Source organism: Aulonocara sp. 'chitande type north' Nkhata Bay, linkage group LG2 (assembly GCF_057382095.1).
Source record: "Aulonocara sp. 'chitande type north' Nkhata Bay isolate Kocher_YH1m ecotype deep benthic linkage group LG2, A_spYH_male_GT1.1, whole genome shotgun sequence".
Classification (NCBI taxonomy): Eukaryota; Metazoa; Chordata; class Actinopteri; order Cichliformes; family Cichlidae; genus Aulonocara; species Aulonocara sp. 'chitande type north' Nkhata Bay.
In genome coordinates this window covers 1,686,407-1,711,918 of record NC_141345.1, presented here as the reverse complement: position 1 = coordinate 1,711,918, position 25,512 = coordinate 1,686,407, and the positions used below count along the sequence as shown (strand labels likewise).

General features: G+C 41.2%; 1 protein-coding gene across 8 annotated transcripts in view; it reads right to left on the bottom strand.

Moving 5' to 3' along the window:
- diaph2 (diaphanous-related formin 2) overlaps nucleotides 1–25,512 on the bottom strand; it is a 367,696-nt gene that overhangs the window by 280,454 nt on the left and 61,730 nt on the right. The window lies entirely within an intron of this gene.

Genomic DNA, 25,512 nt, shown 5'->3' with positions numbered 1-25,512 from the left:
GGACCTGAGAAGTTTATATAGAGCTTAAAGAATGATAATAAATATTTCTAATACACTCGGGCATGTATGCTGACTCACAAAGGGTCACTCTGTAATCCAGCAATAGTACACACACACATAGGCAGAGACCAGAGACTATGAAATGTTGTATTACTGTATTTGCTGAGGTATGTGTAACAGTGCAGACTGCCTGGTTCCAGCTTAGTTTCTCTCATGTTAGTGAGTGTAGTTTTGCTTTGGCCTTTTACCGCCTGCTGTTGGCCTTTTGTGTCTTTGTCACTGTGTGAAATTAATCAAGCTCTGCCGGCTTGGCCTTAGCCCTACGCTTCTGCTACTGATGGGTGCCAGACTGGTGATCCAAACCTCTGGATCACCCAAAGTTCACAGTCTTGTGTTTTACTGGTGCTATAGACTTGCCCACATTCATCTACACAGCTTGTGTGAAACAAAAGAAAAAGTTTACACAATAAAATCCTAATTGCATATACAAAGTGGGGGCCTCCATCTCACTCCCTAACTCTGAATGAGAAATAAGGATGTACTACGTTTTATGCAGCTTGTACTAAGTAAAGGTTGATGGGTCTATCTTGATTAACTTAACACATGCATACCCGTGCGTAATCTCTGCTACTGAAATATTCTGCATTCTTATCAGCAAAGCACACAAAACCCACAGACCATCATTTTCTAGTCATTTCTCCAACCTGAGAACAAACTTTCAAGAATGTACAATAAATAAAAGAGAGGGAGAAAATAGGCAGAATGAATGGGACAAAAAACTGGGCACAGGTAAAAATGATTTGGCAGGGACATTAATGATGTCCAATCCCTACACAGGTTCAGCGGGCAGATTATGATGGAGGGGACAAGCATGATTTATGACAATGACAGTCCTAGGAGAATGGAGATGGGCCTTGCCAGAAGCAGAGTGGGAGGTATGCAAGTGTGTTTGTATTTGTGTTAATGTTTGTGTTTGCAGTGCTGACCCTAAACTTGGACGGATTTAAAATGGGAACAGACTGAGCTCTGACCAGGTAAACACAGGAATGTACACACCAAAAAAAACCAAGCAAAAAAAACCCCAACAAAACACCAAAAATAACACATGCACTCAAACTGACAAAGCAAGAAAAAAGCTCGGCATTTTCCAAACCTCGAAGCAGTGGGTTGGGTACGTCGGATTCAGCTTTGATCTCCCTCTCATGTCTGCATTGGGGTTGTATCATCTCTAATAACCACAGATACATTTCCTCTCCCCTTCCCTGTTAGCTAGATAAATAGGATTTCAAATTGTCTGGTGCTACCCCATCAGAAGAAAAACATGATCTATGAAATATCTTCCCATGAAAAACCCATACTGAGAGATTATCTTCTCATCACACAGACAGCACAGCTAACAGATAAGGGTGAGAGAGAGGATCTGTACTGAAAGTGGAACACAACAACTATGTGTGGAGAAGGTGAATGTGAATGTGTGTGTGCGCTCGGCGTTGGGTCTTTGAATTGATGTTTGTGTGCATGTAAATAGAAAATATATCAAAATAAATTTGCAGAGAAAGCAAAAGCAATGCAGTTCCACTCTGATTTCCTCCACTTACATCCCAAACCTAGCCCCCTCCCACGGTAATCAAGTAAGACTGGAAACTTTGCAAATTTACACTGAAGACTCAGGAAACAAAAACTACTTCTTCTGATATCCACGCTATTACTTTGTCTCCATTGAGAGTCTGCAGCCCATTCAATAGCAGTAGAAACACCTATTCATCAAAGCATCTGTGTTCAGGTCCTGCCTAATAACAGATGGAGAGATCTTTAACAGCCCATAAATGAAGGCTCTAAACTCGAGAGAAAGCACTTGCATCAGCAGAGTAGCAGCTAAACGAACTCTCTCCTAGGCTGGGCTTGACTACTCCAACAAAGCAAGATTAATTTGCCTGTTGAATTGAGGCTGATGTCCCAAGCATGGCATGCTGCCTAGCTGATGGTGAGGTGCAATGGCGTCTCCCATGCGCCAAGAACATTGGTTAAATGTCAACACTGCAACACTACATTCAAAAAGCAGAAAGTGGATTGCAAAGCTTTAGTTAGAAGAGAGCTTGCATGTCTTTATCTGGCAGCAAATGTGTGGTCTCGATATACAAATCAGACATTTAATCAAAATGATATCTGCATCCACTGCTAACTTGCACATCTATAGTAAATAAATCAATTAGCAAATGATTTATTACAGAGATATTAAAAAGAAATCCCTGAACAGTGAACACAAACTTCAACCTTGGTTTAATTATTGAAAAACTTCACCTGTCCAAAAAGAAAAGAAAAACATACCCAGTAAGACTCTGTTATGAAGTAAGAGAATAGGTAACAGCCTTGTCATATGCACACAGTATTTCCATCTTGGTCAGTGCATCTGCTGGACATGTGTCTGCAAGGTGAACTCGAGACACGTTGAAGACACTGTAGCTTCTCAAGCAGAGACCACTACAGTGCCGCCTTCCTTTTTTGGCCTGTTTTTCCCCCACGTCTGACAGGTGTGACCTTTCGGCTGTGCTGGTAGCAGCCACTTTCGTCCCCAGGTAGAAGGCCTGGATTAGTCACTACCTCTCAGGATTGTGGCACCTTGCACAAATGCGCATGTGAGGCCCAAGCGCTCCAGCATGGCCGAAGGGCCGGCTATGAAAAATAGAACACCTAATGCCTGGAGATAGAGACATTCATCAAAGACCAGTGCCCCTGCCTCTCTGCTTTGTGTGCTGCCTTCCCTGCCTATTCTCTATTCAGTACTGAGATGCAGAAACAACTCACTTACTGCAGAGTCATAAAAGAAAGATGGAGAGTTTTATTATTATTGCTGTAAGAATGTAATATTATTTCTAGACCTATTCCCTCAAAAGAGACCCTTGCTTTTTTTTTCTGCAGCCACTCACAAGTGATCTCTTGTGTTAAGAAGGAAATGAAGATATCAGAGTCTCATAAGAATAGACATCAACAGATGGGTGCATATGGAACTTCTTCACTACTCGATTCAGCACAGCGGGTCGCCTCCATTGGCCACCTTTTGAATGACAATTGAAAGAAGACCACTGAGAATATCAGGCCAAAAATATCCTGGGAAATGATAGCCATGCTGACTAATATCAAGCAGTGAGACCAGTTAACCTTTGCAGTGAACTGCTAAACCCTGGAGTACAGCCTGGTAATGACATCTCTTCCTCCGTGCCTTCGTTCCATCTCTGCACTCCTCCCTGTTGATCCCGGCAGGTCACAGAGGAGTACTATGGTTAAAGATGCTGCCCAGGGTGTGTTCATGCTGAAATATAACAGAACACACGGAGAGACTGCTTTCTCTTAGTTTATTCAAATTCCACTCTACCAACAAGGGGTTAGCAAGATACTGGGAGGTGGGGGAGGCTACTGAAAATATCAAAGTCTAAAGGTTCAGTACCAGGAGACGTTAGCTGTGCCTGGAAGACATGGTAATGCGAGCAAACCTATGGAGAAAAAAAATGTAGACGGCTCAGAAATACTGAGTTCAAACATGAAGATCAGGATCAGGACGATATGCATGCCAAACACATGCAGGATACATTTTCCTTCCAAATGTATCCAGTTCAGATCTCTGAATTGCTACTGCAACTTCCATTTGAACTTTGCTTTTCTTATGCAACAGAAAAACTATGCTGAAAAAGCTTTGGCACCAGAGATCGGGCTTCCTCCAGTGGGTGAAGGTGATTTTTCACATAAGGACTGCATGTAACAAACACGGCAGACTGTGCCAAAGGCTATCCAGTAGGATTTCAGATACACACACACCATATTTCTCAGTAACACCACAGCTCCAGGTGCCTCACGGGGCCACAGCCTTCCTTCATCCCTTCATCTATCCCCCTGTACCCTTCTCTCTCTGATCGTCATCTTTTCTCTCTCAAAACCTTAGCTTTAGACGGACCTTCATCGGGAAAGCTCCTGCTGTCATACATAGGTCTTCGAAGAGCAATAGGAAAAGGAAAGAAAAAATCAAAATGAGGCAATACTCACAATAGTTCAGCAATGTAGCAAATCAAACTTAAACTGCCCCTTCCAGTGTTGTATACAGTAAATGACCTATGAAGAGGAACTGAGCAAGTGTGTAAGTACCATTTCACTAATAAGAGCACACTGCAGTGCTGTTTCATGTACCATAATGTGTCTGTTTGCTCAAGTGACTGAACATTGCATCAGGCATGCAGATTGTGTTTGTGCATGCGCCTTTGTGTGTGTTCTCTGCCAATGCCAAGGGCCTCTCAAACGTGGGGGGTAAAGCGCTCTTTAAGAATGGGATTTAGTAACGCACAGGCAGCTCTAGCATGGCGGCTTCAAAGCGGAGGCAGGCAGAAATTCCTTCCGCACATGTGCGTGTGTGATGTATTTTTTTTTTTCGTGGATAAACCTATTGCCATTCCAAAGACAGTTCATCTAAAAAGCTTTATATGGTAGTACCGCCACACACAGCATCATCAAGAAAAAAAACGTGCTTGAATGACTTCAAGTATTACATGCTGTATGTTATACGAGCGAACCGGGCAACGGAGCATGAGAAGAGGAAAAAAAGGGCGAGGTATGGTGGATGGCAACATAAGGAGACTTCAGTGAAAGTAAAAGGGTTTCATTTTCAGTCCTAGTGAACTAGGATTTTCTACAATAAAGCAATAAGGTGCACGTGCTTGGCTATGAAAGAAATTATACTGTAATCTTGATTATTTAACGCAATCATTTATTATTTTTCTGCCTTTAAATAGAACAAAAATTATTTTATTTATTTAATTTGTGATCACACAGAAAAAACAATACTGGCCAACATTTTATCAGTGATTACAGCTTGTCAGCAGCAGCATAATACTACTGACATAGTGTTATGTACAGTGACAAATTAAGAGACAGTCTAGGTAGTCTTTTCAATGGAAATTTTGAGTGAAAGTTATGGATGTGCATGAGCACTTGACTGGGTAGTGGAGGAAGCGGTTTTATGCGGTACAGGAATAAGGCCCTGACCAGCAGGTGATATTAACCATAAAGCCTATCTCAATAGATCCGACACCACGGCACCACTGTGCCAGCAGATTTGCATGCCTCATGGACCTACACGGCAGGTATGAGGAAAGTAACAGAGAGCCGAGGCTGATTGCCAAGAGCCACGTGCTGCTGGAAGTGGGTGAGACATTCTAAGAGCAAATTCAAGACAAAGGCAACCGTTAATAAAACTCCCACAGAGTCGCAGATGGAAAACTTCAGACTTTTACTTCCTCTAGATATATGTTGTTGACCTAAGGCTCTCTTTTTTGTTCAATTTTTATACCAGCAACACTAAACAGTAAGTGAGTTTGATCTTTTAAGCAGGGGTGAAGGTGCACTTCTGCAAAAGAAAGGGGTGTGCTTGAGTTACAACACAACAAAAAAAGAGAAAAAGAAAAAGTAAATGTGAATAAAGTAATTGTCTCAAGTTTGTTATCTACCGAGTCCTACAGTGGTATCTTACACTAGACAACAACATGAAAGTGTGCTTTTCAAGAAATGATGACAAATCCAGGGTAATATTGTAAAGATATTGTCACGGACCCAGTTCCAGGGATTCGGGGTCCGTGAGCAGTGTGGACTACTATTGTAGTTATTATTATTATTATTATTATTATCATTATTGTGGTTGTTGTTATTATGGTTGTGTCTGCTGTCCTGTTTTTCCGTGTTGGTGTACTGTCAGGTGTTTAGGGGTGTGTGCTTGTGTATGTGAGGGTGCGGTCGTGGCAGGCACTTTTAGGCCTGGTGGGTGTGGCCCTGCCAGCTGACCGGTCCCACCCAGGAATTCACACACACCTGGCGCCGATCAAGCCTCGTCAGAGGAGCTTCAAAACAGTGTGGCTGAGAGCTCCTCGACGCTGGATCGTTGAGTGACTTCCCGTCAGTCTTAAGTGTATTGTGCAAGGTTAGTGCAAGTCTACTGTTAGGTTTTGTACTCACGGCTGCCTTTGGTATGCGTGTTTCCTCAGGAGGAATTGTGGCGACCAGGAGGCAGCACACGGAGAGTACACAGGGAACGGAGACAGAGCACGGAGCACGGGATAAAGGAGAAGACACGGAACGGGAGTTGGGATCGCACGGGGGGATTTATTGTTGTTCGGATTGTCACCACTGTAAATAAACACTGTTGCACTGTAGAGTCCTGCATTTTGGGTCCTCCTTTCCCCACATCCCCACGGTCTGCCAGCGAGACCGTGACAGATATAACAGGTCTAAAAGATTTTACCAGCTGATATCTGCAACTACACACAGATAAATGAACAGCTGAGCTGTATTTGCATGTGCAGCACTCACCTCAAGATCTATATTTAACCCAAAACAGTGAAATTGTAGTTTTTTTCTTATTGTTTTGTGTGTGTGTGCTTGGATTTAGTTGACTATCCAAGGACGCTGTGGTAGTTTCTCCTCCAGTGGTGTCACTTGTGATACACACGCAGCATGATTTCAACAACATTCCAGATGATATAGCACGACTTCCTGGTATCTGACTTCCAATCATGTCAGTGTGTAATAGAACATGAACATATTACTTGCCCGAGAATCACTCACTGATTCATTTCATTCCATTTGGTTTAGCTGACCGTAACTCTGTCTGGTCCCACTACCCCAGCCAGCCACTACAGACTGATATGCCTCCTCCAAGGGAATGATGAGTAGGCAAAGATTGCTCAAACTTCTGCTCAGTGGGCTACTCTCTGCCAGCCAGTCAGTCAGACAGGCAGCCAAGTTAAAAGATTTATAATTTGATCTGAAAATTAGTTATCTAAATTTGCCTGGTGACAGAGACAGGATTTTATGATTTTTCCATACAGACAGCTTTCTGGGCCGCCAGAAGAGTGACAAGGATAGAATTGAAATGAAGGAGTCTGCCAAAAAGCTAACTATAAAATTCCATCAGCCAAAGAACTCTACTCCTCTGGGCCCTTGCCCAATGGGCAACAGGAGACAGGGAGAGGAAAAGATATTCAGAAAGAGAGAGAGAGAGCTATGAAGAGGAAACAGATGGGAAACGGAAGAGGATTTACGATGGGTGACGGTCCCCTTTTAACCCCAATATTTGCTAAGAGGAAAAAGGATGGTGAAATTACATTACAGGGTCCGCGATCAATACCCACAAATATTAAATTGCCCCTGAGTTCTTCTGCCTATACACACGACTTTATGTGGAGCAACACCATTTAGAGCTAACGTTAGCTGGTGTAGCGATGACGTTCCTGCCGCAATCATCGGCTACTGAGCGTCGAGGCCTGCCTCCAGTTCATCTTTCATGGGTCACTTGCAAGATACTATAAAACCAAAGCGCAGAGTCAATATTAATGAGAGAAGACATATTCCAGGCGGAGCTGCTGACAGCAAGTGTATCGGCAGCCTTTTCCACCTTTATCTGCCTATCAGTGGGTGAACAAGGCCATGTTTGAGATTAGGTTTCAAGAGAAATGTGGCGAGTGAGTATGACTTGCCTGTCACTGCCTCCACAAACACCTCAGAGAGTTGTCACAATAATGGAATTTTTGTTTGGAGGGATGTTAGGAGCGGTGGGAACAGGGCAGACAGATAAACAAGAATACGGGTTCAGTTGTCATTGCTGCTGTAAACAGGGACACTAGATTATCAAATGTTTTCATCAGTGAAAACACGAGTACTATAATTTGAGGACTATTTGTGTTGATATCATGATATGTGGGTTTATCGAGAAACCCTTAATGTGACTTTTACAGATCTAACTTTTCACTATCCTGCTCTGTTATAGACAGTCAGTAGGGGTAAACTGTGACACGGAAAGTACACTCAACAAAAATATAAACGCAACACCTTTGTTACTGCTCCCATTCCCCATGGGATGGACGTAGAGACCTAAAATTCATTCCAGATACACAATATAACCATCCCTCCCAAACAGTGGTCACAAATCAGTCCAAATGTGTGGTAGTGGGCACATCTGCTATATTGAGATAATCCATCCCACCTCACAGGTGTGCCACATCAGGATGCTGATCTGACATCATGAGTAGTGCACAGGTGTACCTCAGACTGCCCACAACAAAAGGCCACCCTGGAATGTGCAGTTTTTTGCGCTATTGGGGGTCTGGGGACCCAGAACCGGTCAGTATCTGGTGTGACCACCATTTGCCTCATGCAGTGCAACACATCGTCGCATGGAGTCTATCAGATTGTCAATTGTGGCCTGTGGAATGTTGGTCCACTCCACTTCAATGGCTGTGCGAGGTTGTTGGATATTCGTGGGAACTGGTACACGCTGTCGTATACGCCGGTCAAGCACATCCCGAACATGCTCAATGAGTGACATGTCCGGTGAGTATGCTGGCCATGCAAGAACTGGGACATTCTCAGCTGCCATCTGCCCTGAACAATGTGAACCATGATTCATCCGTGAAGCGCACACCTCTCCAACGTGCCAGACGCCATCGAATGTGAGCATTTGCCCACACAAGTCTGTTAGGGCGACGAGCTGGAGTCAGGTCAAGACCCCGATGAGGACGACGGGCATGCAGTTGAGCGTCCCTGAGACGGTTTCTGACAGTTTGTGCAGAAATTGTTTGGTTGTGCAAACCAATTGTTCCAGCAGCTGTCTGGGTGGCTGGTCTCAGACGATCTTGGAGGTGAACCTGCTGGATGTGGAGGTCCTGGGCTGGTGTGGTTACACGAGGTCTGCGGTTGTGAGGCCGGTTGGATGTGCTGCCATATTCTCTGAAACGCCTGTGGAGATGGCTTATGGTTGAGAAATGAACATTCAATGCACGGGCGACAGATCTGGTTGACATTCCTGCTGTCAGCATGCCAGTTGCACGCTCCCTCATTGCTTGTGGCATCTGTGGCATTTTGCTGTGAGACAAAACTGCACATTCCAGGGTGGCCTTTTGTTGTGGGCAGTCTGAGGTACACCTGTGCACTACTCATGATGTCAGATCAGCATCCTGATGTGGCACACCTGTGAGGTGGGATGGATTATCTCAATATAGCAGATGTGCCCACTACCACACATTTGGACTGATTTGTGACCACTGTTTGGGAGGGATGGTTATATTGTGTATCTGGAATGAATTTTAGGTCTCTACGTCCATCCCATGGGGAATGGGAGCAGTAACAAAGGTGTTGCGTTTATATTTTTGTTGAGTGTAGTTTCTTCTTCTTTTTTTATGTTTTTTCTACGAATGATCAGGCATGCCACGTCAGAAAGGTGTTATTTGCAGGTAAACCACAATTAGTTTGTCCCCTATTAGTAAAATATGATTTCCCTAGTAAAAATGATTTTGTGTCTCCAAAAGATTGACAATGTTTTTCATGCAATTGAATTTTTCTGAGTCTTCACCACTGATCATGCATAAAATTAGGCTATTATTGATGTATGATTCGTGCATGTGGGTGATTTATCACAGATCTGCTACAATAACAATACCAGCATGCATTCTACTCTTTCCCAGCTTCATTTCCATCTTTGTTAAAAAATAAAATAGTTAACTAATACATTAACCATAGCATTCAAAAGATAAAGATGTACTTATTTTCGCACAGGAGGACAGATTAGTACAGTGTATTACTGTTATTACTGAAATAAACAGCCTCTCTTCTCACTTCTCTCCACATGTGGTACAAGAGGCACAGCAAGTAACAGCAACTACTTTTATGTATTTACTTGTTAATATTCAAATTCTTATTAGAAGAAATAATGATATATACAAGCCAACTTGATGTTTTGTAATGTTGCATCTGTTCTTTCTGACCACAAAAAAAGCTGAACTAGTGGGTTCCACGAAAGCAGCGATGTTGTTTGAACATGTCAGTATGTGTAGGCAGAAAATGTCAGGTCACAGAACACTGATTTTTGAAATATATATTGACTAGACATCAATTAGAGCGACTGAAGGAATGCAGAAATTGCATTGTATCTTCGTGTTTGAGACAACATTTTAGTTCCTGGTCAAGGCAAACTGCACATGATGATTAAACTGATCAGTAATCAGAAAAGGAGACTAAGTTGTGACTTCATTTTAAGAAACTAAAAATGTCTTTCTAATGCTCAGATTTCTCTGAAAATACAAACCCAATATCTTGAGAAATTTCATTTTTTAAACTTGGGATCCTCAAATAAAAGCATAACAAACTTTGCAAGCATGGAAATTTTTAACTTCCATAAACATTTGTCTCTAAAATAAACAGTAGCTTTCGCTTGGATTTCCAAGTTACTTAATGGGATATTTCTCCTAACACACGGAAGTGCAGGACTTGAATGATTAACATGCAAAAAGGTGCATTCAACTTGCCATGCACCAGTGACGGCAATAATGTCCCACTGTGGATGCAAAATCCCCGGGGTTTAATCGCCTAAATACAAAGAGTGAAAAGGAAGAGAGCATCCTCATTCTAAGCAGGAGTAACATTAGCTCAGTCAGGCTAAGACAAGCATCACATTCATGGACCAACAATGGAACCAAGCGCTGTGGTAAATTGGCCTGTATAAGCCCCATAAACCATTCCAGATAATGCGCAACTGGTTAGTGGGCAGACATAATGAGGTTTATCGCATTGTAAATGCACACAATTGGCCCTGTTTGGTAAAATACAACAAATGCACACAGGCACTGAGGTGTGAAGCTCTTTAAGAGTTTCTAAGAATTATGGGAGCGGTGAGTTCGATGTGTGCTTTAGCTAAAAAGCTATCATTATCCAACAAGCAAGAGGATTTAAAAAGCTGAAGTAATTTATCATCAAGTGCATGCCTCAATCAAAAGTAAGGACCCTTTCATCCTGTCTCCATTCTTTGTGTTTTCAAATCGACAACGTTTGGCATGTTTAATGAAAACTTACTGAATCCCCAGGATCTGTGAGAGCGCTCCTCTATTTCCCCTGGTAAGGGCTCACTGGCGGCATGAGTGTAGTGAATGCTGCCTCCCAAGTGGGACCCCGAGAATGCACCTGGACTCCGTAATGGAGACACCCACGTCGGAACAATTAAGTAATTGACAACTATCCTATGGGGATTTTTCAGCTTAGGTTCTGTTTGAATGAGGTGACAATAATAAGCAGAGGGGAAAAAAACAATACAGCAGCACATAAACAAGAGTGTGAATATTAATGTTGCAAGATCTCTGCCCTGGCAACACTATCAGAAACATCCAGGCCAATTAATTAGAGTACGGGACTTGACCTTCAAGGTGCATCCACTACAGTTGTTTGTTCACAGGAAACAAGGACAGATTTGCTCATTTGAGATTAAAGGAACACGGGGCAGAATTAATGGCTGTTTAATTCTGGCTGCACTTATTTATTGACGGCCAAACAGCAAAATAACCCAGACGACAAGCATAATCACAAACGGTGAAATATTTTGACAGTAATTTTGACAGTAAAGCAATAAATACTCGACTCACTTCAAAGTGAGGCTTTTCTGATATATTACAAATTCCACGTGTGAAATTTACCGTTTAACATAATAATTTCAGGATCAACTCAGGACAACGAAACATGAAAATAAGAACGTAGTCGTATTTCTTTAGCAACGTGGAAATGGAATGGTTTTGGAAAGCCAAACGTCAAACAGACCACTGTGAAGTTTGTAAGAACTTAAATTGAAAATGGCAACACCACAAATCCATTCACTTTGACATTCAGATCCAAGCTATTGTGCCAATTCCAAAACCCACAGTTAAAAAACCCCCACTGACATTAGCTGCCTCGCTTTCCTGTGACACATCGTATAACAAGACAGCTCACCAGCGGAAGGAAACAGAAACATATCTGGAGAGACATCACACCCAAAACTTGCTGCTACTTTGTTATTGTTGCACCCCTACCAGTTAGTTTTTTCCTCTCTACAATGCACAATATAATGTAATAAAGAAAAGTATTTTTGAATCTCTTGGCACCTCTCACCGAATATCCAGGGCGTGACTGAGCTGGAGCTTCATGACTCCTTTAGCTGGATGAGCAGTCACACTCAGTTACTGCAGTAGTATAATGGCAACTAATAATTATTACAAAATCATTTATTGTAATATAGTATGTATAATATTGTAATATAGGAAATTCATAATAAGTGGATGAAAAAACAGGAAACGGACAAAAACCTCATCAAAATATTTATTTTCTTTGTTTCCTCCATTTTCTTCTGCTTATCCAGTTTGGGAGGGGGGCTGGAGCACATCCCAGCTCTCACAGGGCTGCACCCCGGACAGATCACTAGTCTGTCGTATGGCTACGACAGAGGAATCACATTCACACCTACAGGCAATTTAGAGTTCCCAAATAACCCAACAAACACACGTTTGGACTGAAAGCCTGAGTACTTGGAGAGAACCTGCACAAGCACAAGAAGAACATGCAAACTCCAAAAGGAAAAGGTCTCAGGCTAAATCTGAAGCCAGGATCTTCTTGCTGTGAGGGAACATTGCTAACCAACACACCACCATCCTGCCCTCTGTGTGCCTTTAAACCAAAATTAAATAAAACATTAGCTGGCTATGCTGTTTCAGAGCTACTTTCAGCTTAAAATAACCAAACACCAAATCAAGCACTCTTGGTTTTAAAGGTTTGGGGTAAAGTTATTAAGGTGCTGAAGAAGAACACCAGCTTCGTATTTAAATCTGGTAAATCTGGACATGAAGGATCAAGCCGGTTAAGTTTAAAATGAATGTTTTCACGTATCTTGATTAACCTTGACAGAACTTTAAAACTCATTTTGTAAGCCATTGATTTTTATGCCAACATGGAGTTAAAATGAAACCTTCAAATGTCTGCACATTAATAAGAGGGATCAATCAGTTTCATCGCGCATGCTCGCCTATACTGGATATTTGAACAAATTGATGGACACTGAAAAGGAAATCAATACTTCCCAACATGTGAAAAGAATAATGCAGTAGATTCCAGCTCTTAATCATTACTACAACAAGCACATTCACTGTCTTCACTCAACACCATGAAGGGAAAACTGTTCCAGAATCGTTCTGGCTTGAATTTTCTTTCTGCTGCACTCTCTGTCTCCATATGTGGCTACTACACATGTGTCTTCTCATGTGCAAACCCATTTATTCGTGTTTGCACTTGCACAGATTTCGGTGTGCAAGCGTGGCTATGTGCAGTGTACACATTTGAAACGATGACAGGTGGTGGGAGGGTAGTAGATCTTTTGAGACTTGTCACAGTGTTCCGGTTTATGAGCCAATGACAGGAGACACACACCCATCCACATCAAAGTTTATTACAGTTCATCACCTCCCCACCTGGGGTGTAATGACATTTAGCCAATCCTATAAAAATCCCAGGAAACCTGTGGGTATAAATCAATGCCTTTCCACCTTTCCAGCTGCTGCTCACATCCATTATTAAAGCTTCCGCATCATATTCGATAGCGAGCGCTCTTATGACAAGCATGTGTACAAGTATGTATTTATGCTTCTCTTCCCCCAAATTTGCCTTGGCAGAACAAATGAATAGACATTAACAGACAGAAGCAGCACACATATACACATACAAACACACACAAGCGACATGCCATACTGTAGCAACCGGGATCCTCACATCCCCAGCTCTGTGGAGAAAAGGATCAGTGTGTATCTCTGCTGACAAGCAGTTTACATAAAATCCCATTCGTTTCATCTAGGAAACCCTGGTAAGTGTATGGTCTGTTGCAACTGGGTATAGGAGTCTACCAGCTCCACCTGTCTGGGACTGGGGCTTATTTTTCGATTTTTTTAGAGGTTCTCAAATACTGTCAGTTGTATATTTCCCTTGCTCTCACACGCATCTAAATAGAGTTCACAATCTGGTGTAATGACAGAGGCCAGTTTGTTTCTGTGCTTTTGAGCGTGTGCACCCTTGCCTGTGTACCCACGTGTGCGTCGCTTGTGTATGGATATTATATGAAATTAAGATTTAGGTGTGTGGTTCTTAATGCAGTGAGTGACTACCCTCTGCAGGCGAGCAGGGTGAACATCAAGCTGGCAGAGAAACAGGAACACAGTAACAGGAGAATAATGTTTAGATGAAATGAGGACACTACAGTAGAGATTTAAATGCTACTGTACATGTATGATTGCTCTCTGTTTATTTTTGATAAATTAACTGCATTTACTGCTATGCTTGATGGCTGCTTGTATTACTTTTCAAAGTGCACATTTTTAGACCCATTTGCCACTGATGAGCTCTGTGCTGCTATTTTAATACTTACTGAAAACCATTATTTATAATGAGTCATCACGGAAGACAAGTACATTATCAAAGTGGAAATATCTTTTCATTGTAGCTGTTTTGTACACATTTATGTTGTTAAAGGGAAAATTGTTTTCCTGTGACGATATGCGTCTCATTTTTTATATTCTGCACATTTCGATGCTAATGTTAGCATTTTCAAAACACAATGTAAATGTCTGAAAATTACATCTTTTATCACAATCACTTTCAAACAAATGAATGGAAGGTGTCACAGCTTAAATGGTAGTTGTGCTGTTTATGATAACAACATTTTATAAAAAGGACCAAATTGAGAGATCTGACAAAGTTCAGTCATCATTTATTTGGCAGCTCGATTTGAAGCAGTTTTGATGCCAAATTGCCCACTATAACTATTAGTCATTCATTTATTCCAGAATGCACTTCATGTCTTTCATATCATGCGTTGAAGGAATAGCTCAATTTCCTAGAGAAATACATGAAAAACACAAGCAACACAGAGGGCATCAACAAGCCAGAATGCTAATCTATCAATACCATTGAAAGGTATGTGCACAACCACACCAATTTCATTTCCATCTGTGTGAAGATGGGAGGTACATCAAGCTCTATTCCCAATAGGTTAAACAATAGCAATTCAAGTGCCTCATTGCTGCGCACCAAAAACAATGCACCGCATGAGTCTTTGAATGAGCTGTTGAAAGAAAACAGCCACTTTCCTGTCAAGGTGAACATCCTGAAATTATTAGCATTATTTACAGCACTGAAACACTGTGGAGAAGAGTGAAGAAGGAAACAGTAAGTACTTGAACACTGTGTTTAAAAGGTGGAATATATTGCCAGGCATGATGTGGGGCTGCATCCTGATTGTCTCGGTTGGTGCAAACTGCACAAGGAGAACTGCTTTGACGAGGAAGATCGTTTGAGGTGGCTGTAGCATGAGGACATCTTTTAATTTAGTCTCTCTAACATACACACTCTCTCCTCCTCCCTTCCTCACAGCTTGACTTTCTAGTCTACTGCACTGGCTCTTAACACATGTTAAGTGCAGAGGTCAGGTGGATGCTAGGGGTCGTTCTGTTCTGTTAAAAAGAAGAATCAGCTTATTAAAAAGTGAGCTCAAGAGGAAGCATCCATATTCCACCTCCCACTGCACACAACCACTTTACTGAGCTAATTAGCTACTTGGGCCAGTATCTGGTGTCAATGGGGGAAACAACATATTTCACCCTGCCAGCTTCTAATGGTGACCTCGGGTGAACTTTTGATGCACTACTAAAGCAGATGCCCAGAGATGTCAGTGGTACCCGGCGAATTCAGCTCATCGCTTACAAGCTAGTGCGATCTCTTAGCTTAAAGGTCTCTGATCCTCTAAAATAAGGTAAACTGTTTTACTGGTATATGTACAAAGTTGGGTTTGGTTACCAACTCAGATGAACTCTGCCACGCTTTTTTTTTTATTGCACAGTACCACAAATAAGCTACAATTGCTATCCAGTCATTTCAGGATCCCACCTCAGCTCTGATGAGTACAATAATTTGACATGCAAATAGCAATTACTGTAGATTCACTTCAGTTGACATTCAACAGCGCTGGCTTTTCATCCGCCTAGTTTTCTGTAATCACAATTGAGGATCATGCCTTTGCTAGAATTCAAGTGAGAGAAAAATACGACTGGATATTTTCCATGTGTCTCCTTAAACCATCACTTACTGATTGCATCCCCGTGCTGCCTTCTGGCACAGCAGCCTGGGTCTTTGATTAGAAAAGACTCCCCCATAATCACAAGTGTATGATTATGGCATTAGGCAGGATTCTCCACATTAGAATTTGCAATCAAGAAATTGGCGTCAGGGATCGATACAATGCAGCACCTCATCTGATGGCAGAGTGGGGAGAAGGAGATTGTGTGTAGGCAGAGGAGGCTTAGGATCAATTAGGAAGCGGCTGCCACGTCCAGACATTACTTTTAATCTTCTAATGCATCTGCGCGAGGACGTGGGGCCCAGCGTTTGTTGGCATCTAAGAAGGAGGAATCGATCCTTTCTGCACATTTTGACGCCACCTCGTCGCGGGCCGTTTCAACAGCATTTAAGACGTAATGAAAGGAGGGAGCTTAAATCCGCTTACCCACTCTCCTAGAAACTGTATTTGGTGTCACACTTTAGGTGAAGCTGAAACATCTTAATCCTTTGAAATAGTTTCTAATACATTTGAATACCTGGTTAATCTCTCAGATGTACTGTAGTCTACTATAGTGCTGAAGGCTCGCCTACTGTGTTGACATCCTCTTTCCTCGCACTGACATTTCAGGCACATAAAGGGATCGAGGTAAGAGGCCTTGATTGACCTGCACAGTCCCACAAAAGACAATCGCTGAGAAACACAACCAGATGTAGAAGTTTTTTTCCTGCTATCCTTTTACAATAAAGTCAATTACTGAACTCATAATTGTGAACCCAGGATACAGTGACAAATTATTTCACTGTGGGTAATAATGTTTCACTGGATAATCTTAACTGTCTGGAAGAGATTCATGCTACAATTGTGCTGAAAATAATACAGGGGACTTGTGTTGTATGGAGTCCTTATCAGTGTAGTCCATGTGGAGTGTGTGGCTCATTCCATTAATCAGGCATCATTTAAACCAGCAGGCTTGGTGACAGGGGACCCAATCACTGGTGAAAAAAGCCATTCCCGACATTCCCACTCCATGTCCCCTGCACTAATGCACTGTGGCAACCTTCTAACTATCCAATTCCAGACCCAGACCCCCACAGTTTACACAGTCCCTCAGCTTCATCCCAGTCTCCATCCCTTCACTTTCATTAGACCCCACACCTCTATCAAAAGGAGAACGGAGGAAAGTTGCAGTTCCATCTCATGTCAGAAATTTGCCTCCAAGGAACAGGACAGTGGGGTAGAGAGAGCACAGACTAAGTGTAATGAGAAAGAGAGAGAGAACGAGAGATGAAGGAGGAAGAGCTCAAAGCCTCGCTGAGCGGTGCATTTCTAAAGGGTTTAACCAGAGTGCTAAAGCTCACAAAGATAATATTGTGCGTCAAGTAAACATATGCCGTAGAACACGTCCATGCACACGGGTGTGTGTTCATAGTGGATAGTGAAGAAGAGGAAACACGGCATCAGAAAGTCTGACAAATTACATATAATATCTATTCATACATTGTGCCAAGTGCTTCAAATGAGGTCTTCTAATCTCAGCTTTAAAAAGTGAATTACTGAAGCAACATGATGCAAAAACGCCATTACCTAAACTGCAGGCTCACACACAGAAACTCTCCGCTAACATGTGGCAAGTAAATCTTGTCTTAAATTATGACAGCATAGTGTATTTTGAAAATTGTTATCTGCACCGATCAAATACGACAGCGCAACAAACCAAAAGCCTTGTTCACATTTTCCTGTTTTTAAGCTTGTTTGAATCTGGACAGGTTCTGGAAAGTTTCCAGGCAATTTATTTATTAAGAGCAGTCATAGCCTGTAACTAAACATGCTTTGTAATAAATTAACAAGAATTTTGTTTATCAGATACTCTGTTAACAACTTTTTTTACTGTCAAGCACTGACAAATGGTCATCAAAGTGCCAAAACCTAAGCCAAAACTGCTATCAATTAATTTTTCGACTACTTGACAGATCGCGAGGTTATTTTTAACCTGGAAATAGGCAGCAATCATGGTTAACACTAGCTCTGAATGCATTTAAAGAACTGAGGCCAATATAAAAATTGCTCTCGTATTAACTGCATTTTCCAAGGTAAACTTGCCCATTAAATGTACGTGTAATCTCGCAAATATCGAAATGGGCTCAGTATTCTGTGAAATATGTTTCATGAATGAATAATTGAGCTAACATCAAAAGAAAAAAGTAGTTTGAATGACTTTTAGTCAACATTTTAAAAAAATAACCCATCATCAACAGTTTGGGAATTGAATGACAAGACTACAAGAAAAGTGCTCTAAAGGAATAGTGTTCCTATGCACCTTGATGGCTATAGATATTCATATACTGTTGTAGTGTGTATATATGTATATATATATATATATATGTGTATACTGGATATGTGTGTTCACCCGACAGTGAAAGGAAAACTAATCCTGCTGACAGACTCTAAACCTGACCTGAGCTGTGACCCCAAACAGCAGCAGCCCATGTAGAGAAAGATGGACACACTGGCAGGATGCCTGAGCTTGCAAACATCTTCTCTTTTCCAAGCACTCTCAAGAACTGACAAAGCTTTAAAGATGCTGCTGAGATTCTGAGACCAGTAGCGCAGAGAAGCCACCCCCACGCACGCACATCTGAGAAGAAATGATATTCTGTCCTGCAGAGAGAGAAAGTTAGAACTCAAAGATCCACAACAGTGTCATGATTGAAAAGGCGGAGCGAAAGAGAAAATGGGTAAAGGAAATTGGCAAATGTTCATTGAGATTGTCTGTCCTGTGTGTGTGTGTGTGTGTGTGTGTGTGTGTGTGTGTGTGTGTGTGTGTGTGTGTGTGTGTGTGTGTGTGTGTGTGTGTGTGGTTTCTGTAAAAGAGACAAGTAACGAAGGTACAGGAGACAGAAGAATAGCTATAGAACCAGCACAAAGGAAAGGGGCACCAAACATGCACTGTTTAATCAGTACTTATTGATCAACAAATTCCTAACAACTACACTGAAGTTAAATTTGGATCTGGAAAAAAAATAGTTTTTATACCAACAGTGTGTGCAGCACAAGCCCCAACTTCCAGATTTCTGCAAAATGTTTCATTTCAAACCTCCCTGCAAACTATAATAATATATAAATATTAATATAATATAATAAAGCATAGCCCACTTTTAAGAAAGTGAGAGCAGTATCGGGATACACGCAGAGGGTCAAAGATGCAGAATACAACATATAAGGACCCTTCAATATGAGCTCCAGACTCAAAACTTGATGGACTTGGGATTTCAATGCTACAAAATGTTGCTAGAAAGGCTGTGTGGATTTTAAGGAAAACAGAGGTGAATTTGAGATATATGGTGGTTGGATCACGCTGTGAGTCTAAACATAAGGGTTGGGTATGGTTGTTAACTTGCAAGTTGAAAGGGTACGGGGTAAGATAGAAATAGGAGTCCCTGTGGGCCTCCGCCACTCCAATTTCTTTTTTTCTTTTTTCTTTTTTTTTCTTTTTTTTTTCCAACCGTGGCGTCCCAATTAAAATAGTTGCAGGGCAAAAGAGGTTTCTCTACTAGGCTGGAAAAAAAGGTTCACAGACCCCCTTCTGAGAGGAAAGACGAGGCAGCAGATTGCTCAGATTTAAATGATAATTTCCAGAGAAAAGATAAAAGCTCAATGCCTATTTACGACAAACCTTTCCAAAACAAACTTTGTCTCGGCGGTATGACTGCACAATATCTGGACAAATATTTGATTCCAAGCAATTATGTTACTGAATGTTACTCATGTGCTCCACTGCTATATGTGCTTTTTACTGCACAATTCATCTTTATACACGACTGAACACAAGAAAGAGACAGTCATCTTGAAAATGGGAACTTTTTCAAAAGAACAATTGAGCACAGAAACATGATGCGTAAAATCTTTAACTCAAACCTTAACATAATAACAGATATTGATCGTGGCAGTGAGAGAGATAAGAGCGAGCCTACCTCGAAATAAAATGAATCTAACTCCCTTTAATTGAGCTCCAAACACTGCATTATTGCGTATCTCCACTGTCAACATACTCACTGATTATTTTTTCCACAAGAAATGTGACAAACAAGAACAATCTCTAAAACAGTACGTATGTAGTTTTGCTTCAGTTGCCCTTCATTAGGTCCTCTAAATATGGCTGGCCAATTATGCCTTTCTTCCATTGCAATTGCATTTTTTAATTTTTTTTATTTGTACTGATCTGCAAAAAAAGAAAGCGCTCATTATCTTGTTACTGGCTTTCTGTCCTTTAATCCTAATGAAACTGACAGTCACAAATAGGCTGTGTAACCACTCCGCTTAAAAAAGAGACGATGCTTTTAAAAAAGCCCATTGTGTTCGTTTCATTTTCACTGATCAACATAAATGGAAACATTACAAACTGTGGCCCAGAGTAGTGTTGTTCTATCTAACTGCGGAGTTCATGAGACAAACATAATGTAAAAGATTGAGCTGACAAAAGGCCAAACAAAGGAAACATAAATTCCAGTCTTTACACAGTTACACATACAGGTTTTATGAAACAGCTGTCAGTTTCATGTTTACCAGCAACGATCAGTTACATGATGTAGATATGAATTTTGTAAGAAGAAACAAGATGTGCCTAAACATATTATGTTGCACAAATGATCTAACAGACTTCTGGATTACATGTCATCTTGTTCTGATTTGCAAATGTTGCAATCCCCCATTCATGGTATTTCACCATATTACAATAGCCAAACCTCCAGGAAACACTCACATAATCACGCTATCAATATTGTCTCTCCAAGCGTAGACTCTTAAGAAAATAAAAAAGAATAATCCACACATTACACAAAGTCTGACTGTAAGTAGTTAGAAGATTTTAAAGCTACGACTTCTCCATTATCAGGCAACTATGCTTTAAACACTTCATGTGCAATATATGCTTCAAAAGACAGAGATCATTTGTTTTTTGAAACTATACTAACTCGGTATCAACACAGAGGCTGTAAATGCATGCTATTACGCCACTGCCTTCAAAATGATGCAACACTCAGACAATCTAACATCTTTAACTGCAACTTTACCACTGCCTAAGGAAGTCCTTGCTCTGCAATCGACAGGCAAACCATAGCCACGCTTAGTTACATAAAGTTGCATGCACAGATAGATGTGCGGTAAGGATGCTTAACTGTCTGTCAGCTTATATTAGGACAAAAGAAAATACAGGCTGTTCAGTGGGGAAAAGTGGCCGAGAAGGAGATGAGTGCGGTTGCCTGACTTGACTTTCACCTTCTGTCAACAACACGGGTTGAAGTTAATGAGGTTGTTCCATGGTCCTATCACTGCCAACCCCGGTGGCTTCTAACACTATAAATTCTCATTTCCTACAGCGTCTTCATGAAGTCTGCTCCCTGCCACATTTTTCCGAAGACAATGCCTCCACATATCTTGCAAAATGAAATCTGGGACATCCTTTGTTCATAAATACAGGCATTGAAAACAGAATGGACCGAACTGCGGCTGTGTGAAGTCACAGTGACATGGCACATATATAATCAATGCGTCACACATCTAGGAGAGAACAGGGACAAAGCCCGATGTGGCAGCAATAACAACCAAAGGTAGATCATTATAATAATGCACGTGTGAGTGTGTATGTGTTGGAGTCTGTGCAGATTTAATCATCAGCATGTGAGCTGTCAATGATGAAGCTAAGTAGGTTGAATCATTGAGTCAGACGCGAACAATGAGTGGCCCAGTGCCCATTGTCACCACAAGGTCACATGGAAGATATAGGTTAGAGAGAAATTCAGGAGCAGATGGAGACGTCGAAACTTCAAAATCACAAAGAAAGAGTTTAACCCTTTAAGACCTGCCACAGAACCAAGTCCGCCAGAGCTTATATTATATTTTTACATGCTGTGGAGCCATTTTTTGGGAGCATTTCAAGTTGCTATACATCAATACAACCATTACAGCCTAAATTTTAATAATATGCATGCATTAAGTGCATACTAATTACATAAATTGCAAAAAAGTGCAATAAACTACAAAGAAATTTAAAATTGTTTTTGTTTTTTAACATATATTTCTAGTTAGAGAAATTTAAGAGGCTTATCCCTCAAAACTGTAAATACAAAAAAGTTGCACAAAATAGTTTCCCACCGCAGGAAATTTATTTTGAGTGTCTTCATAGTTTTATTTTTGAAATACACTAATTTTTATATACTGCAGGAAAAACGAAAATAAATATTATAATGCAAATTTGCAAAAAAGCAGCATCTGCATCAAAATAAAATATTTCCAGCAGTGCAATATGAGTCCTCAGCATCCCAGAAACGACACAGAAAGTCATAAAGTCAAAGATAACTTTTAAAAACACCAGTATAAGCTCATGAGGCCCTGATGGTAAAAAAAACTACATTTCTGCGAAAATGACGTCACTTCTGGTTTCGGGCAGGTCATGGCGGACATGTGATCGTTCACGCTGATGGACGTAGGAAGTGTTACAAACAGCTGATCGGATCGGCAAAGCGTGTTTCTGGAATATTATGTTTTTGTTGCTGCAAGTGCTTTTTATGCAGTTTTTGCAAAGCTTTATGTGGAAGGAAACCGTGACCGAGGACAAGCTGATGGCATAAGATGTAAGTACAACTCCTCCGGTTTCATATGCAAAAAAAACTATTGCGCTAGCTTACGTGGTTGCAGTGCTACCGGATTTAAAAATAGTTATGCAAAACGGAGCGTGCCCCCTCTGACCGGCTTTAAAGGGTTAAAAAAGCAGACCAAAAAAACAAAATTATCTGCAGAAGCACACCACCCTCAAAATATTGTGACCTTCATTTAAAATCAAATCATTCTGAAGGACTGTAAAAAAAAAAGTACCAATCAGCAGCTTAAAAGCAGGCTGAGTATGTGAAAGATTTGTCTTTGTAAAAATTTTGAACAGCCAGTATGACACGCAGCTCTTCTGTCATACATGTGGGGGCACCGGAAGAACGCCTACCTTCCCCAAAAAATGATCACTGTAGTAGTACAATCTGTAAATTATTAAGTTGGTGTTACAATTGCCTAACCTCAACCAATCATGCTGGTGTGATCTATAATTCAACAAGGGCTGCCGACTTTCCCTTATTATTACCAACACAGTGGAATTCCAAATGAGCTCACTACTCATCCTCACTCTTTGTCACTCTATCAGTCTGTCTCTCTCACTTCTCCTCGCTGTCTGTCTTGTCTGTCTCAGTGATTGTCTCTTTCTGAACCTGACAACAGCACGCATTTCTAAATACATCGCATACATCCATTACAGCTGTGCACGGAAATCTTCATTAGCAGTCGGTCTTTGCAATAAGAAATAAAAGAAAGGAAGAAAAAAAATTCAATCTGAGAGGAAATGCAGCAATGGTATCGGTGCTAGTCCAGACGACATGAGAGGGTGAGCGAGTGAAAGTCGCAAAAAAGCCTGTTTGATCATCTTCCTAATTACGTCTGTAACAATACCCAAGTTGTTTTGCACAGAATCAGCTAGAGAATATGCAAATAGGCACTGCTACTTTGCACCCGTATGCTGAGTCTGGGCAGAAGAAAAAAGTGCATTGTGGTGCTTTCTTGTTTTGAATTTCAAAAGGAAAGTGAAAAATGTCCAAGAATTCTCTTTATAACCCCAGGCATTAATTCTGCATATTACAATCAATTATAGAGATCTGAATAGCAGATTTATCTATGGAGAGAACATCTGGAGAGGAGTACTTCAATAAGACTATTGTATCAAAAAGGACTCCTCTGTGGAAATGAAATGCTACGCTGCAACCAAAGTCTGCAAGAGAAGTCTGAGAGAGGAGACGCAGGGTTAGGGGTGCAATTAAGACAGAGGAGACAGTAGACAACTCCCTGATTGATGGTGTTGCATATTCAGTAACACTCTGCTAATACCGGAGGACGGGCACACATACCTCCACATAAACATTTAAAAATACAAACATATGCGTTTCAGTACCCACGTCTATAAGCACACTGAATATGAACAAAGAAAAGTACCAGAGAAATTCAAACTCATCGCTTCTCCAACTTCACTAAACCAATTTCTTCCAAACACTGAAGCGCAAGCACTTAATACACTAGCAAAGAGAAATGCAGCAGTTGAGCAAATAAAGTTGATTCCACAGAGTACATATTGTCTTACACGGTGCAGTTCTCAAGGTTACATGTAATAAAACTTCTTAACACAAGCATTACAAGTAACACTTCTCTCTATACTTGAACTCTTCGGTAACATAGAGATGGTGCATGAAGACGATTCGATTCTTTCATTTTAATTGTTTTGTTTTTAATCAAACAGTTTAACTACTTTTTCACTGTATATTTAAGTGAGAGCACATTTAAAAATAAAAACAGGCAGTTAAGCGCTGTGCAAACCCTCATACACTGGTTTTCCTCATGCCTCTCTGTCCAATAATTAAACAGAAAGAGTTTTGGCAGTGACATGGTGGGGTCTGCATCTTATCTATCTACCTACCTGAAGGTCCACAGAGACTGCGTTTTATGCAATAAGAAAAGCTTTTAACGGGCCAGAGTCAAAGTGAGAGCTGAACCTTTGACCAAAACAAGAAACCAGAGGCCTGAACAGGCCCTTCTAATGTTTTGCACAGATCTGGAAAGGCAGCAGCTCCAACCAGTGACTTTCTTCCTTTCACATGTCCGCTCTCCAGGGGTGTAGAAGCTTGAGAGTATACCAAGTTCACAGAGATATTATATTCACAGCAAGTGAAATTCAGGAACACTAGCAAGGGACAAAAAAAGCTTCATCTTTTCTTGGCATTTCTGTGAATTTGGGCAAATACACAGTCATGCCAGTGTGTCTGTGGCACATGTCAAGAAGCCGCAGGTCAATTAAAATGTGTGCAAAACTGAAGTTTAGAATTTGAATACATGAACATTTTCCTGATGTCCACATTCTTTACTACCTTAATTGTAGCACTGGGGTTGGTTTACGAATGCTCACATGTACCTTTGCTACCGCTACAACAAAAACACAAAAGAAGCAAAGCCACCCACTCTGTGTATGAAGTGATATGGGTTTGAGCAGCAAGCAATAGGAGCGCACAATCACAAACGCACCTAGAGAAAAACCAAAAAAATACTCACACACACACGCATTCTCACACAGTCATGGAGGCACAAACGAATACACAAATGCCACAGCCAGCTTGCCATCTCTCTGCGGACAGGAGGAACACTCCCGCCACATCATTTCAGAGTGCTTTTCATCACAGTGTGACAACATGTCAGCTCCAGTCTCCGTCACTACGCCACACTGCATTGATATTCACCAACTGTGCAGCAGCCTGGGACACAACACAGCCATGCCAAAAATATGACAATGGAAGAATAACTCTCTTGCATTTACTTGCCCACTCACACGCCCACGTGCTCATACTCAGACTGTTACATACATGCACATGTGTGTGTCCTTACTTGAAGATTTTACGCGCTGTATGAATGATGAACATGGGGTTTCCGCACAAAGCCTTGAAGTCTGCCATCTATATGCTGCTGGTCAAATGAACTTGGGCTCATTTATGTTGCCATCAGAT